This window comes from Cebus imitator, unplaced genomic scaffold, assembly GCF_001604975.1.
Source record: "Cebus imitator isolate Cc_AM_T3 unplaced genomic scaffold, Cebus_imitator-1.0 Scaffold283, whole genome shotgun sequence".
NCBI lineage: Eukaryota > Metazoa > Chordata > Mammalia > Primates > Cebidae > Cebus > Cebus imitator.
Genome location: NW_016107598.1, coordinates 2,519,907 through 2,536,379, shown reverse-complemented (window position 1 = coordinate 2,536,379; position 16,473 = coordinate 2,519,907). Strand labels below are relative to the sequence as shown.

General features: G+C 37.3%; 1 long non-coding RNA gene across 1 annotated transcript; it reads left to right on the top strand.

Annotated features, from left to right (window-relative positions):
- The first annotated feature begins 12,460 nt into the window (after positions 1–12,460).
- Positions 12,461–16,222, top strand: LOC108284760. Its single transcript, XR_001817330.2, has 2 exons — positions 12,461–12,550; positions 16,033–16,222. It is a non-coding gene; the product is annotated as an uncharacterized LOC108284760 (long non-coding RNA).
- Positions 16,223–16,473: the final 251 nt, after the last annotated feature.

Below are 16,473 nucleotides of genomic sequence, written 5' to 3'. Positions count from 1 at the left end.
ACAATGAAGGAAAGGCCACCCATAAGACCCGTTGTGCAAAGACGTGACTGCTCCCAGGTGTGACTACCGCTCCTCATTAGCAGTCCACTCTTCTCTGCCTAGTTCTCAATCCTGGGAGGATAACCATACAAACTCTTACATGCGAGTTTTCTTACCTGGGGCGGCAGGTTGCGGGGGGGCGGGGTTGATTAGGTTCTGCTGATGAAATAGGTGGAGGGGAGAGGTATAAATCTTTTATATTTGGTATAAAATATTAAACTGGTACAACTGCATAGGTCCCTTGCCATGAATGGAGCTAGGCTAAGCTCCTAATAGTTACATAATTAATGGTTCAGAGCCTGGAGTCTCACTGAATTCTTAGAATGAAGTAAAAAATGATTTTCCCAGATAGTCCCATTGGAGTGCTTACCTCCACTTGAAACTACTTTCAAAGATGGAACTACTGCCTAGTTCTTAGTTCTCTGATTTCTTAGAAGCTAAGCTCCATTTATTGCAAGGGACCTATACGGTTGTACCATTTTTTAGCTTTTATACAAAATAGTACCCCTACCTCTTTCCTCCACCTATTTTAACAGCAGAACCCAACCAAAATCTCACAGATAAGGAAACCCACATGTAAGAGTCTGTATGATCATCCTCCCAGGACTGAGAATGAGGCAAAGAAGAGTGGACTGCTAATGAGGATTTACAAGCCCATAGGCTGACACCACAAGTAGCCTCACTCAGCATCTTGAGACCAAATAAGTAGTCAAGGAAAAACATGATGGTTCCTGATTTCCTGTATATAGAAAAGGCAGAGGCAGCATAAAAATAAATTACATCAGTTTTCTATTGCCTTTACCCAGGAAATTTACATATATATATAAGATCAACCAGGTAACAAAAATATAAGTAAATAATAATATAAATTAAGAGAAAAGAAATAATTAAGATATCTACTTAAATTGAAATAACACCTAAGTATTCAAATATAGACAAAAAATAAATATAAAATAAAAATGTTTTAAAACTTTAAAAGTGCTCTCTTAACAGCAATAGCCTATAACTATAAAGCATTTAACACAGTCATGTGCCACAGTCAACAACAACTTTTCAGTCAATGACAGACCATATAGATGAAGGTGGTCCCATAAGATTATAATGAAGCTGAAAATACTTTATCATCTAGTGATGTTGTTATCATCTTGACGTCACAGCATAGCACATCACTCATGTGTTTCTGGTGACGCTGGTGTAAACAAAATCACTATGCTTTCACTTGTATAAAAGTAGAGCTCACATAAGTAAGTACAGTGTGTAAGATCTGATAATTATAATAAATGACTATGTTACCGGTTTAGGTATTACTATACTACATAAATCATTATATTAGAGTATACTCCTTATATTAAAGCAAGCTAACTATGAAACAGCCTCAGGCAGGTCTTTCAAGAAGTATTCCAAAAGAAGGTATTGTTATCACAGATGACAGCTCTGTATGTGTTACTGCCTCTGAAAACCTTACACTGGGTAAGATGCAGAGATGGAAGACAGTGAGTGATATAGGTGATCCTAACTCTGTTAAGGCCAAGGCTACTGTGTATATTTGTGTCTTTGTTCTTTTTTCTTTAAGTTTAAACAGTTTAAAAATTAAATTAAAAAGCATATAGAATAAGGATATAAGTAAAAATATATACATATATGTACATATATAATTATTTTTTGAGACTAAAGTCTCGCTCTTGTCCTCCAGGCTGGAGTGCAATGGTGCATCTCTGCTAACTGCAAACCCTCCCTTCTGGGTTCAAGCAATTCTCCTGCCTCAGACCCCTGAGTACTTAAAATTACTGGTGCCTGCCACCACACTCAGGTAATTTTTATATTTTTAGTAGACAGGGTTTCACCATGTTGGACAGGCTAGTCTAAAATTCCTGACCTCAGGTGATCTGCCCACATTGGCCTCCCAAAGTGCTGGGATTACAGGCATAAGCCACCATGCCTAGCCTGAAATATTTTTGTACAACTGTACATGTGTTTCTTTCTTTAAGATAAGTAGTAGTAAAAAGAGTTAAAAAGTTTAAGAAGTTTATACCATAATAAAGCTACAATAAGCTACGTTTACACTATTATTGGAGAAAGAAAAATATGTCTTATAAATGTAGTGCAGCCTAAGTGTGCAGTGTTTATAAAGTCTACAGTCATGTACCATCATGTCCTAGGCCTGCACATTCACTCTGCTCACTCACTGACTCACCCAGAGCAACCTCTGGTCCTGCAAGTTCCATTCATGGCAATGGACCTATACAGTTGTAGCATTTTTTATCTTTTATATCGAATTTTTACTGTACTTTTTCTATGTTTAAATATGCAAGTACATCCCGTTATGTTATAATTGCCTACAGTATTCAGTACAATAACATGTGGTACAACTTTGTAGCCTAGGCTCAATAGGCTTTACCATACAGGTGTGTGCCAGGTTGTATCATCTAGGTTTGTGTAAGTGCAGTACTTAATTTCACACAACAAAATTGCCTAACAATGCATTTCTCACAAGGTGTCCCCATAGTTTAGCAACACATAACTGCAATATCTTAATACATTGATAATTTTATCTTTCAAAATCTCTTTCAAATTACACAATCATTACATATAATAATGGCATCATCTATATATTGATTTCTGGAGTGGAAAGTTCATTCTACCAATCTTAACAAATCTTTTTTTTTTATTATTATATTTGAAATTCTGGAGTATATGTGCAGATTATGCAGGATTGTTACATATACACCTGCTATGGTGGTTTGCTGCATCCATCCTCCCGTCATCTACATTAGGATTTCTCCTAATGTTATCCCACCGCAATCTCCCTACCTCCTGCTATCCCTCCCCTATCCCCACCCACCCCCCAACAGGCCCTGATGTGTGATGTTCCCCTCCCTGTGTCCATGTGTTCTCATTGTTCAACACCCACTTATGAGTGAGAGCATGTGGTGTTTGGTTTTTCGTTCCTATGTAAGTTTGCTGAGAATGATGGTTTCCAGTTTCATCCACGTCCCTGCAAAGGACATGAACTCGTCCTTTTTTATGGCTGCATAGTATTCCATGGTATATATGTGCCACATTTTCATTATCCAGTCTATCACTGATGGGCATTTGGGTTGGATACTGTCTTTGCTATTGTAAATAGTGCCACAATGAACATATGTGTGCATGTGTCTTTAGAGTAGAACAATTTACAATCCTTTGGGTATATACCCAATAATGGGATTGCTGGGTCAAATGGTATTTCTATTTCTAGATCCTTGAAGAATCGCCACACTTTCACAATGGTTGAACTAATTTACACTCCCACCAGCAGTGTAAAAGTGCTCCTATTTCTCCACATCCTCTCCAGCATCTGTTGTCTCCATATTTTTTAGTGATTGCCATTCTAACTGATGTGCAATGGTATCTCAAAGTGGTTTTGATTTGCATTTCCCTAATGACCAGTGATGAAAAGCTTTTTTCCATATGTTTATTGGCTGCATAAATGTCTTCTTTTGAAAAGTGTCTGTTCAGATCCTTTGCCCACTTTTTGATGGGTTTTTTTATTTTTTTCTTGTAAATTTGTTTAATTCTTTATAGATTCTGGATATTAGCCCTTTGTCAGACAGGTACCTTGCAAAAATTTTTTCCCATTCTGTTGGTTGCCAGTTCACTCTAATGATCACTTCTTTTGCTTTGCTATGTAGAAGCTCTTACATTTAATTAGATCCCATTTGTCTATTTTGGCTTTTGTTGCCATTGCTTTTGGTGTTTTAGTCATGAAGTCTTTACCTGTGCCTATGTTCTGAATGGTATTGCCTAGGTTTTCTTTTAGCATTTTTATGGTGTTAGGTCTTATGTTTAAATCTTTAATCCGCCTGGAGTTAATTTTTGTATAAGGTGTAAGGAAGGGGTCCAGTTTCAGCTTTGTGCATATGGCTAACCAGTTTTCCCAACACCATTTATTAAATAGGGAACTCTTTCCCCCTTGCTTATTTTTATCAGGCCTGTCAAACAAAAATTGTTGTAGATGAGTGGCATTACTTCCGAGGCCTCTGTCCTGTTCCATTGGCCTATATCTCTGTTTTGATACCAGTACCATGCTGTTTTGATTACTGTAGCCTTGTAGTATAGTTTGAAGTCAGGTGGCATGATGCCTCCAGCTTTGTTTTTTGTTTTTTTTGTTTTGTTTTGTTTTTGCTTTATATGGTCTTGGCTATGTGGGCTCTTTTTTGGTTCCATATGAAATTTAAGGGTTTTTTTTTTTTCAGTTCTGTGAAGAAGATCAATGGTGTGATGTAGTGTTGAGAATGTATATTCTGTGGATTTGGGGTGGAGAGTTCTGTAGATGTCTATAAGATCTGCTTGGTCCAGATCTCAGTTCAAGTTCTGGATATCCTTGTTGATCTGTCTAATATTGACAGTGGAGTGATTAAGTCTCCCAATATTACTGTGTGGAAGTCTAAGTCTCTTTGTAGGTCATTAAGAATTTCATTTTCCCTGTCACATTCAGGTACACTGGTCAAACATAGATTTGGTCTTTTCACATAATCCCATATTTCTTGGAGGCTTTCATTTCTTTTCACTCTTTTTTCTCTATTCTTGCCTTCTCATTTTATTTTGTTGAGTTGATCTTCAATCTCTGACATCCTTTCTTCTGCTTGATTAATTCAACTATTGAAACTTGTGTATGCTTTGCAAAGTTCTCGTGCTGTGTTTTTCAGCTCCATCAAGTTGTTTATGTTCTTCTCTAAGCTGGTTATTCTAGTTGGCATTTCGTTAGAACATGCTCCTTTAGCTCAGAGATGTTTGTTATTACCCACCTTCTGAAGGGTACTTCTGTCAATTCGTCAAACTCATTCTCCATCCAGTTTTGTTCCCTCGCTGGTGAGGAGTTGTGATCCCTTGGAGGAGAAGTGGCATTCTGGTTTTTGGTGATTTCATTCTTTTTGCACTGGTTTCTTGTCATCTTTGTGGACTGCTGGAAGTCCACTCCAGACGCTGCTTGTCTGGGAATCACCGGCAGGGGCTGCAGAACAGCAAAGATTGCTGCCTGTTCCTTCCTCTTGTAGCTTCATCCCAGAAGGATACCTGCCAGATGTCAGCCAGAGCTCTCCTATATGTGGTGTCTCTTAGGATATATGGGGGTCAGGGAGCCACTTGAGGAGGTAGTCTATCCCTATCTGAATCAGAGTACAGCGTAATACCTTTAGTCTTTGAAGTTGGTGACTTTCAGATGGGGTCTCTGAGTAGACATCCTTTCTGTTGATGTTGAAGATATTTCTTTCTGTGTTTTTATTTTTCCTTCTAACAGTCAGGCCCTTCTGGTGCAAGACTGCTGGAAGTCCACTCCAGACTCTGCCTGTCTGGGAATCACTGGCAGGGGCTGCAGAACAGCAAGGATTGCTGCCTATTCCTTCCTCTGGTAGCTTCATCCCAGAAAGATACCAGCCAGATGTCAGCCAGAGCTCTCCGGTATGAGATGTCTCTTAGGAGTCAGGGAGCCACTTGAGGAGGCAGTCTGTCCCTTATCAGAGCTCAAGTTATGTGCTGGGAGCTCCGTTGCTCCATTCAGAGATGCGGGGCAGGGACATTTAAGTCTGCTGAAGTAGAACTCACAACCACCCCTTTTCCCAGGTGCTCTGTCCTGGGAACTGTCTAACCTGTCCCATTGAGATGGTACCTCAGTTGGAAATGTGGAGATCACTCGCTTTCTGCATCACACTCACTGGGAATGGCTCTCCGGAGCTGCTCCTATTAGGCCATCTTGGCCACCACCTGCCCAATCTTAACAAATCTAAAGGTCTGAATGAGACATGAGGCAGAATTTTATTAAAATAGAATTTGTCTATAAGATACAATTATTTTTCAGAGGTGCAATCAGCAAATATGGTTATTGACTTAATTGTATGTTCAAACTAATAATATAATGCATAATGCTGTCATTTCAAAATTACAAAGGTTAAAAAGCTGACAAAATCCAAAATAACATTCTTAAGAGTTAACCCCCAGAAGTCTATAATTCTTATTATCCTGCATTTTTATTTATTTTTTGTTTCCTCTTCAAAAATAAATTATTTTTTGTTATTTTACTTAGAAATTATTTATTTTTCTTTTAGCATAGATGATTGACATATCTTTTTATTATTGACAATTCGGGAATTTCTGCTGAAGTTTTACAACTCATTATTGGCAACAGTGTGTAAATTTATAAATTCATTGTCAAATATTGGAATGCTTTTTACCAAGTTTCTTTTATATATGACCTGTAAGATTTCACTGTATTTCCTACTTTTCTTATAAAAGTGGCTTATCTTAAACACCTTTTGAAATGATGGCAGTTTGTCAATTATGTCCTCAATTGTAGTGATATATTACGACTTTTATATTACCTTTGACTATGTCAGCCTTTCCTGGGTATACACAAAACATGCAGCTTCACACAAAAATGTACTCAATATTTAAAGAGCTTGGTTTGTGCCCTATAAAAACAGAAAATTTGATAAATTCTCAAGAGACTCCTGAAATAGATTAGCTAGATAGATAAATAGACACATAGATGGTTGCTGAGAGTTTATCATTGTATATGCTGCATAATCAAGGCAAGATTTTCAATTATGACTACAAAACAATGACAACTAAACCTTCCAGTTACAATTTTAAATATCCGATGAGTGAAGAATTTTCCACAGACTAGCTTCTGGCTCTCTGTACATTTTAAACTATGCCCCTGTCTCCTGAGCCCACTAATACCTTATGGTGCTAGGTAACTTAATTTATTCTCTTACTCTAATATGACCTCTAGCTTGACATACATTACAATGCCAAGTAAGTTAACACAGGGCAACTGAATCATTTCTAGAAGACTTACACTAAGAAGCCTAGCAATAACTAAACTATATCCAAAAGTTTAAGTAAACCAAAATGATACATAAAAAGACTAATAGAGGACCAAGTGCAGTGTCTCATGCCTATAATCACAGCAATTTAGGAGGCTGAGGCAGAAGGATTGCTTGAAGTCAGGAGTTCAAGACAAGCCTGGGCAATATAGCTAGACCCCATCTTTACCAAAAAAAAAAAAAAAAAACAAACTGGGTTTAGTGACACACACCTGTAGTCCTAACTCCTTGGATAACTGAGATGGGAGAATCCCTTGGGGCCAATATTTCCAGGCTGTAGTGAGCTATGATTGCACAACTGTACTCTAGCCTAGATGACATAGCAAGACTCTGTCCCCTTCCCAACCCTCAACAACAAAAGACTACTAGCAATAGCACCTCCATCTAATCAATTACTGCTAAGGTTACATCTGCTACTAACTCATCATCAGAGGCCACCAACATAAATTCATTTCCCACAAATATTTCCCAACCCATGACAACTGCCTCCACCCCCACTGCCAGTATCACATCAACTTCCACATCTACTACCAGTCACATTGGAAGTACCTACAAATCGGCTGAGACTATCAGCACACTTGCTTCCACAGGTATCACCATAGCTATTGATCTGAAATCTAGAAGCATCACTTCTAATGCCACAACCTTATTTAAGACCTTGGCCACAGATATGACTGCAATCATCACATCTATTGCATTTACCTTGGAAGGTGACACAGCCAAAGTTTCAATCTTTAATGCTTTATCTACATATAAACCTACTAACTTTATGTGGATAATACTACTTCATTGTCTCTCATTACAACACCTGCAGTCACTGCTGCCACTACCATATCTGAAATATCAGCTGTACCTACCACACCTGCACTTACATATTCTCCTTCTACTCATTTCTCTATATCTGATGCAGTCAGTAATCTGTCTATCTGACCACATCTAGGGACTTTCCCCCAACATCAAATGACCTGTTAATTGTCAACTTTTCTCCTGCTACCACTCCCCCCACAACTATACTTGCACATCTGCACTTACCAATACCAGCCCCCACCCCAGTTGCTTTCTCTGCCTCACCTGGAGGCACCACTAGCCACTCCCACTGCCACTCTTTACCACCACAGAGGCCTACACTGCCCTTTCTCCCACAGGCACAGCTGTCCTTATCAGCTCCAACCCTACTACCATTTCTACTTCCATTTTCCCAGAGGCTGCCACAGCTACTCTCTACAACACCAGCTGCCATTGCTCTTTCTGGTACAAGAGCTTCTTCTACCACAACTGGATCATCTCTGATATGATTTGGATTTATATACCCACCCAAATCTCAAGTCAAATTGTAATAATCGTCAGTGTTGGTGGAGGGACCTAATGGAAGGTGACTGAATCATAGGGGCGAATTTCCCTCTTGCTATTATTATGATAGTGAGTTCTTACAAAATCTAGTTGTTTAAAATTGTGCAGCACCTCCTTTTGCTCTCTTCCTCATGCTCCGGCCATGTAGGATGTGCCAGCTTCCCCTTCGCCTTCTGCCATGATTGTAAGTTTCCTGAGGTCTCCCCAGCCACGTTTCCTGTACAGTCTCCAGAACTGTAAGCCAATTAAACCTCTTTTCTTCATAAAATATCCAGTCTCAGGTAGTTCTTTATAGCAATGGGAGAACAGCCTAATACAATCTCCCCTAGCAAGAACCACATCTTCTGTTACTACTCTGGCTGCCATCACCACACTGGCTCTCATCACAGTTTTACTTACCACCTCTTGCACTTATACCCACTGTTTCTCTTTCTACCAATATACCAGCAGGCACCAATACTTCCTCAGCTGCCTCCAGCACTGCTACCACTAATACTTGGTCTAATTCCACCACATCTCTTAATATTTTATCAGCTTCCATTACATCTTCTGCCTCCAGTTCACAATATCAACTGTGACCACCTCGATCCCACAGACATTCCTACTTCCTCTAACTCAACTGCCACATCTACACTCATTGACTCTCCCATACTTTATTCATTTTGCATACCTCCTCTATAGTCAATGCTCTAGTCTCCACAGAGGATATGACATTTTATCCCAGTACATTTGATAATATTACACTTGATTATGAACCTGACACCACTAATCTCCACACAAGTACAACTGATTGCATCAGTTCTTCTACTGCTTTGATATTACCAGTGACTGAATATTCCTGCATACACATAAGCCAACTTCTAATTCCAAACTCTATATACCTACTGCTGTTTTATTCATCGCTACTCTCTGCAACACCAGATGCCACTACTGCTTCTGCAACAAGAGTTTCTTCCACAACATCTGGATCATCTCTGATATGGTTTGGATTTGTATTCCCACCCAAATCTTATGTCAAACTATAATCCTCAGTGTAGGTGGGGGGACATAGTGGGAGGTGACTGGATAAGGGGGCCGGTAATTTTAATATTTACCACTTTATTCAATCATGAGGCTGACAGGCAGACATACAGATAATTACTGAAAGATCTAACCTAACACCAGAAGTTTTGTAATGATTATTTCTTCTAAGAAATGTGTTATATTGTATATAAATTAAATATATATTTATTTGGTGTTACAGAGAAACACCATCACTATGCTGATGCTATGTACTGGTGGGGAAAAAAAAATTAAGTAAAGTATAGTAAGAATCAATATCATTAAAATGGCCATAATGCCCAAAGCAACTTACAGATTCAATGTTATTTCTGTCAAACTACCAATGACATTCTTCATAGAGCTAGAAAAAAACTATTTTAAAATTTATATGGAACCAAAAAAAAAAGCCCACAGATAGCCAAGGCAATCCTGAGCAAAAACAACAAATCTGGGGCATCACATTATCCAAATTCAAACTGAAGTAGGGGACGGGACTTGACCCCAGAGGCAGGGCTCAGACACGGACCAGATAGAAGACTATCTAAAACAGGACAGGGTCAAAAGAAGCTTTTGATTGACCCACCCACTAGTGTGCTAAGTCAATTTACTATCATCATGGCAATACCTGGGAGTTACTGTCCATTTCCATGGCACCCAATGATCCAAAGTTACTACTTCTTTCCTACATAAACCACCGCTTAAACTGCATGCAATTAGAAGTGGGTATAAATATGACTGCAAAATTGCCCTAAACTGCTACTCTCTGCTTATAGGAGTAGCCCTGCAGGCGCAATCAAGGAGCTATAACACCACCAGAACTGTAACACTGCCTGTTCAATAAAGCTGTTTACTTCTACCTCCAGCTTGCCCTTGAATTCTTTCTTGGGCAAACCCAAGAACCCTTGCAGACTAAGTTCCACTTTGAGGCTCACCTGCCCAGCATCAAAACTATACTACAGGGCCACAGTAACCAAAACAGCATGGTACTATTATAAAAACAGACACATAGATCAATGGAACAATATAGATAGCCCAGAAATAAGAACACGCACCTACCACCATCTGTTCTGACAAAGCTGACAAAAATAAGAAATGGAGAAAGGACTCCCTATTTGATAAATGATGCCTGGATAACTGGCTAGCCACATGTAAAAGATTGAAATGGGACCCTTTCCTTACACTATAGACAAAAATCCACTCAAGGTGGATTAAACACTTAAATGTAAAACCCCAAAATATAAAAATCATGGAAGACAACCTAGGCAATAAAATTCTGGACATAGGAACAGGTAAAAGTTTCATGATGAAGACACCAAAAGCAATTGCAACAAAAGCAAAAATTGATTAATGGAACCTAATTAAACTTAAAGGCTTCTACACAGCAAAAGAAACCATCAACAGAGTAAACAGACAACCTACAGACTGTGAGAAAATATTTGCAAACTATGCATCAGATAAAGTATCTATAAGTATCTATAAGAAACTTAAACAAATTTATAAGAAAAAAAAGCATTAAAATGTGGGGAAAGGACATGAACAGACACTTTTCAAAAGATGACATACCTGCAGCCAACAAGCATATGAATAAAAGCTCATTATCACTGATCATTAGAGAAATGCAAATCAAAACCACAATGAGATACCATCTCACACCAGTCAGAATGGCTAGCACTGAAAATAACAGATGTTGATGAGGTTGCAGAGAAAAGAGAACACTTCTACACTGTTGGTGGGAGTGTAAATTAGTTGAACCATTGTGGAAATCAATGTAGTGATTCATCAGAGAGCCAAAAACAGAATTACCATTCGACACAGCAATCCCATTACTGAGTATATACTCAGAGGAATACAAATCATTCTACCATAAAGATGCACACAAATGTTCATTGAAGTACTGTTCACAATAGTAAAAACATGGAATCAACATAAAAGCCCATCAATAACAGACTGGATAAAGAAAATGTGTACACTTACACTGTGGAATCCTATGCAGCCATAAAGAATGAGATCATGTATTTTGCAGGAACATGGATGGATCTGGAAGCCATTATCCTTGGAAAACTAACACAGAAACAGAAAACCAAATACCACATGTTCTTACTTATAAACACGAGCTAAATTATGAGAACTCATGGACACAAAGGAATAACAGACACTGGGGCCTACTTGAGGGTGAAGGGTGGAAGGAAGGAGAGGAGCCAAAAAAATAACTACTGGGTACAAGTCTTAGTACCTGGGTAATGAAATAATCTTTGCAACAAACACTCATTATTTGAGTTTACCTATATAGCAATCCTTCATGTGTACCCCTTAACCTGAAGTAAAAGTTTAAAAAAAAAAGAAGGAAAAAGAATCTGAAGATGAAATGCAAACTATTCACATTAACTAATATTAGATGTGAGAAAAGTATGATATAAAAAAACTGTTGGTAATATCATCAAGAACAACTCTCATCAGACTGAATAAAAAATTTTAGTGAGTCTACAAAACTGTGAAGGGGCTATGGCTCTGTTCACAAGGCATCTTTTTTTGTTGTTATTCCTTTTTCTCTATTTCATTTATTTCTGCCCTTATATTACTTTCTTTTTTCTCTTGTGTATTTTGTTGCTTTTGCCAAGTTCTTAGAGATGTCAAAAGTTTAACTCATTTGTTTTCAGTGTTTCTCATTTTTTTATATTTGAGAGCTAGAGGTTACATGTTCCTTTGTGTCCCATAAATACTGGTTTTTTGTATTTCACTGTTATTCAGCTGTAAATATTTTGTAATTTCCTTAATTAATTATTTTATAGTTTCAAATGTATTCAGTAATATGTGATTTCATTTGTATGCATAGAGATGTTTTTACCTAGTCTGATTTCTATTGATTAGCAAGAGAGTCCACTATAGCCTCCAAAATAACTGACACTTCTGTCCAGAGCACATACTTAACAAGAGGAAAATATGCATATTCAGACACAACCCATTGTTTCTCAGGAAGTAATCAAGATACAAAGGATAACTGTCAACTAAACAAACAACCAACCATTCTTGGTATAAAAGCCTCAATCCACACATGACCTTTACTCAATTACAGTATTTCCTGTTCTTAAAAGCATCTAGTAGGAAGGCTATAAGAAATTTTCTCTCACTGATCTTTCTTATTTGCTATGTTATATTTTAAGTTGCTTCTTTGCTACAAAAATGCCTAGGCACAGTAACCAACAAGAATACAACTGACAAGTAGTTTGACCAGATCTGAAGGAAGTATTCCTTAGAAGGTAAATACCTGGGAATTCAAAAATTAAGACTTTTGAATAGAGCAAGGTTATTTTCTTAAGCATTGCATTTCTAATGATTACTGTAAAAATCCACTGATTAAACCAGCATTTCTAAATGTTCTTTCAGATTACAATATGGTTAGTAATGCTATTTTATTTTTTAATTATTATGTAATTTAACAGTATGACAAAAAAATTTATGAGATTTCATAGGACTAGTTCTAATGAAATCCACATTCTGCCTAATTTACCATGTCTTGATTTTATTTTCTACCAGCAAATAATTTTTTAACATTAGTGATATGTCCTGTCTACCTGACATTAATCCTAACATAATTCACTGTATGGGGAGCTGTATGCGTCTTTTCAGTATTTAATGGTTATATCTAGTTTACTTACATTTTGGCTAAGAAAAACTCCAAATAAGGAAGAAAAGACCAGAAAAATATTTAATCTCCAGGGGAAAACAGCCTTACAAATAGAACTATAAAAGTTCATTTTTTTGTTTTGGCCTTTAAAATGTCATATGAGTTTCACACTGCAATGGAGGAATATAGGATAATATTTCTCATTATCAATGTTAGACTTAGACTCCATGAGCATATGCATCATATCTGTCTTGAACATCTTTGAATTCTCCAGGTTCTAACACTTTGCCCAGGACGAAGCACCAGCACACAAATGACAAAGAAAGGAGAAGAATAAATAAAACCTAATGTTTGATAGATCAGTAAGGTGACTACATTTTAAAATAGATAGAAGAAAATAATTTGAATGTTTCTAGCATAAAGAAAAGATACATTTAAGGTAATGAATATCCCAATTACACTAATTTGATCATTACAAATTATATTAATGTATTAGATTATCACATGTACCCTGAAAATATGTACATCTATTATACATCAATTGAAAACATTTTTAAATAGTAATTTAAAATGGAAGGAGACAGAAAAATGGGAAGAAAAAAACAAAATGAGGAAAAAGGAAGGGGATGAGAAGGGATGAGAAGAAGGAAAATTAACAGCACATCCCTTGTAGGAAAAAGACATGTTTCCTCAAGACATATTTTGAGAAATGTAAGCAATGCTAAACATTTGAAAACATAAACAGTGGTCCCAGGGCAAGTGGGGTGAGGAGAGCTGATGAGGGTTGGGGGACAGGAAAACTCTATTTATATATACAATCAATTTAAAGTATTTTAAGGGCTTCCAAAGATTAAACAACAAAGATTGGAATAAAGCCAAGTATAAGTATATCAGCTATTTATTGATTCAATACATTTTTATTGTGTGGTATTATATGTATTTACATAAGTTCTGGAAATTGAGCATAGAAGCAGACAGATTATACCCCTACCTCCATATAGCTTTCAGTTCAGTCACCTTTTTAATATTATATATGTTGTCTTTAAACGTGGTCTAAACATTCTTAAGAACTTTGTTATTATACAAATATCTTATCACATAGGGATGGTAATGCTAATGAAAGAAGGGCTATACTATGCACATCAGTACAACCATAAAATGACCCAAAATGTTAGGATGAAAAGCCTGGAATTGATAACTACAAAACTATAAAAGTTTTGTAGTTATAAAACTATATGGGAAGTACTTATAACTTACAACTCATGCAGGGAGTTTTATAATGAAAACAGAGTATCTTTAAAATAATGTATCAGAAATGAGAAAAATCAATGGGGGAAGTAAGAATGGTGGCAGCACCTACATATGGAGGGATGGGTCTTAATAAATACACTTATATTACTTTATCTTTGAGAAAAATGCAAAAGAGTATAAATTGACTCCAGATGGATTAAAGATTTAAACTTAAGACCTAACATCATAAAACCCTAGAAGAAAATCTAGGCAAAATCATTCAGAACACAGGCATAGGCAAGGACTTCATGACTAAAACACCAAAAGCAATGGCAACAAAAGCCAAAATAGACAAATGGAATCTAATTAAACTTAAGAGCTTCTGCACAGCAAAAGAAACAATCATTAGACTGAACTGGCAACCAACAGAATGGGAAAAAATTTTTGCAAGCTACCCATCTGACAAAGGCTAATATCCAGAATCTACAAAGAATTTAAACAAATTAACAAGCAAAAATCAAACAACCCCAACAAAAAGTGGGCAAAGGATATGAACAGACACTTTTCAAAAGAAGTCATTTATGCAGCAAACAAACATGAAAAAATGCTCATCCTCACTGGTTATTAGAGAAATGCAAATCAAAACCACTTTGAGATACCATCGCATATCAGTTAGAATGGCAATCACTAAAAAATATGGAGACAACAGATGCTGGAGAGGATGTGGAGAAATAGGAATGCTTTTACACTGCTGGTGGGAGTGTAAATTAGTTCAACCATTGTGGAAAACAGTGTGGCTATTCCTCAAGGATCTAGAATTAGAAATACCATTTGACCCAGCAATCCTATTACTGGGTATATATCCAAAGGATTACAAATCATTCTATTATAAAGACAAATGCACATGTATGTTCATTGAGACACTGTTCACAATAGCAAAGATTTGGAAGCAACTCAATGCCCATCAATGATAGACTGGACAAGGAAAATGTGGCACATATACACCATGGAATACTATGTAGCCACAGAAAATGATGAGTTCGTGTCCTTTGTAGAGACATAGATGCATCTAGAAACCATCATTCTCAGCAAACTGACACAAGAACAGAAAACCAAATGCCACATGTTCTCACTTATAAGTGGGTATTGAACAATAAGAACAAAGGGAGGGGAACATCACACACTGGGGTCTGTTGGGTGGCAGAGGGCTAGAGAAGGGATAGCAGGGGGTGGGGAGATTGGGGAGGTATAACATCAGGAGAAATACCTAATGTAGGTGACAGGGGGATGGAGGCAGCAAATCACCATTGCATCTGTATACCTACGTAACAATCCTGCAAGATCTGCATATGTACCCCAGAACTTAAAGTATAATGAAAAAAAAGAAAGAAAGAAAAATCAAAGAAAAGCAGAAGCCAAAAAACTGCATTTAGGATTATCAGACTCATAAGTTCTTTGTCAGAAGGTGGAAGAGTAATAATGAGCGCCTGTAGCCTACCTGCTTGTCTTCTCATCCCTGGCTCCTCCTCCCTCCCTCCTCACCACCCCAACAGAGGTCATGTGAAAACAAATATGGATACTCCAGGCCAAACATCCTCCTCAATTTCCCCTCCAGCCTAGGGGTACATATGCACAGTAGCAACATGGTCTCTGTTAGTAGGATGAACCCAAGGAAGAAGCTTTTGCACTTTCTGGAAGTGAGCTCAGGGAGAGAGGGGAAAAAAAACCTTCTAGTGATTACTCCTGTTGCCCTCTATGGCCACATGAGGGCCAAAATAAGGACTTCTAAACTTCAAGACTCAAATGAGGGATCCCTTTTGCCTAGGCCTGAAGGCAGTACTTGCCATCTTATATAGGCTTAATGTTTTCATTTTTCTTTTGCAGGTAAGTGGACACAAGAAAAATAAGCCAAAAACTAGACTATTGTAAAATCTTTCTTCTAAAGGACCAGCTTCACATTAGCATGTACCTTCTTCCACTAAAACTGGTCAGATTCAACTTCAATCAAATTCATCTAGTCAACAAAGATCCACAGTCTCTCAAACTCGTTTAAATTCTACTGCTTCTAAGAGATCAGAGATGAATCCTAGTCAAATGTTTCCTATCCAACAAGGTAGTCTTCTTTCATCCCCAAACTCATGTGAACTTACTTCTTGAAACAAGTTTTAGATCTGCTAAATCTCGCCCAGGAAAATTTTCATTGAAGTTCACCAAAAAATCTAAGAATTAGATCAATTCAAAACACTTTCCAGTAATCAAAGAAATTTTCAAATAAAAATTAAGCCAAACTCACTAATTCAGCCAAAGAAAATCAAGATCTCAGAC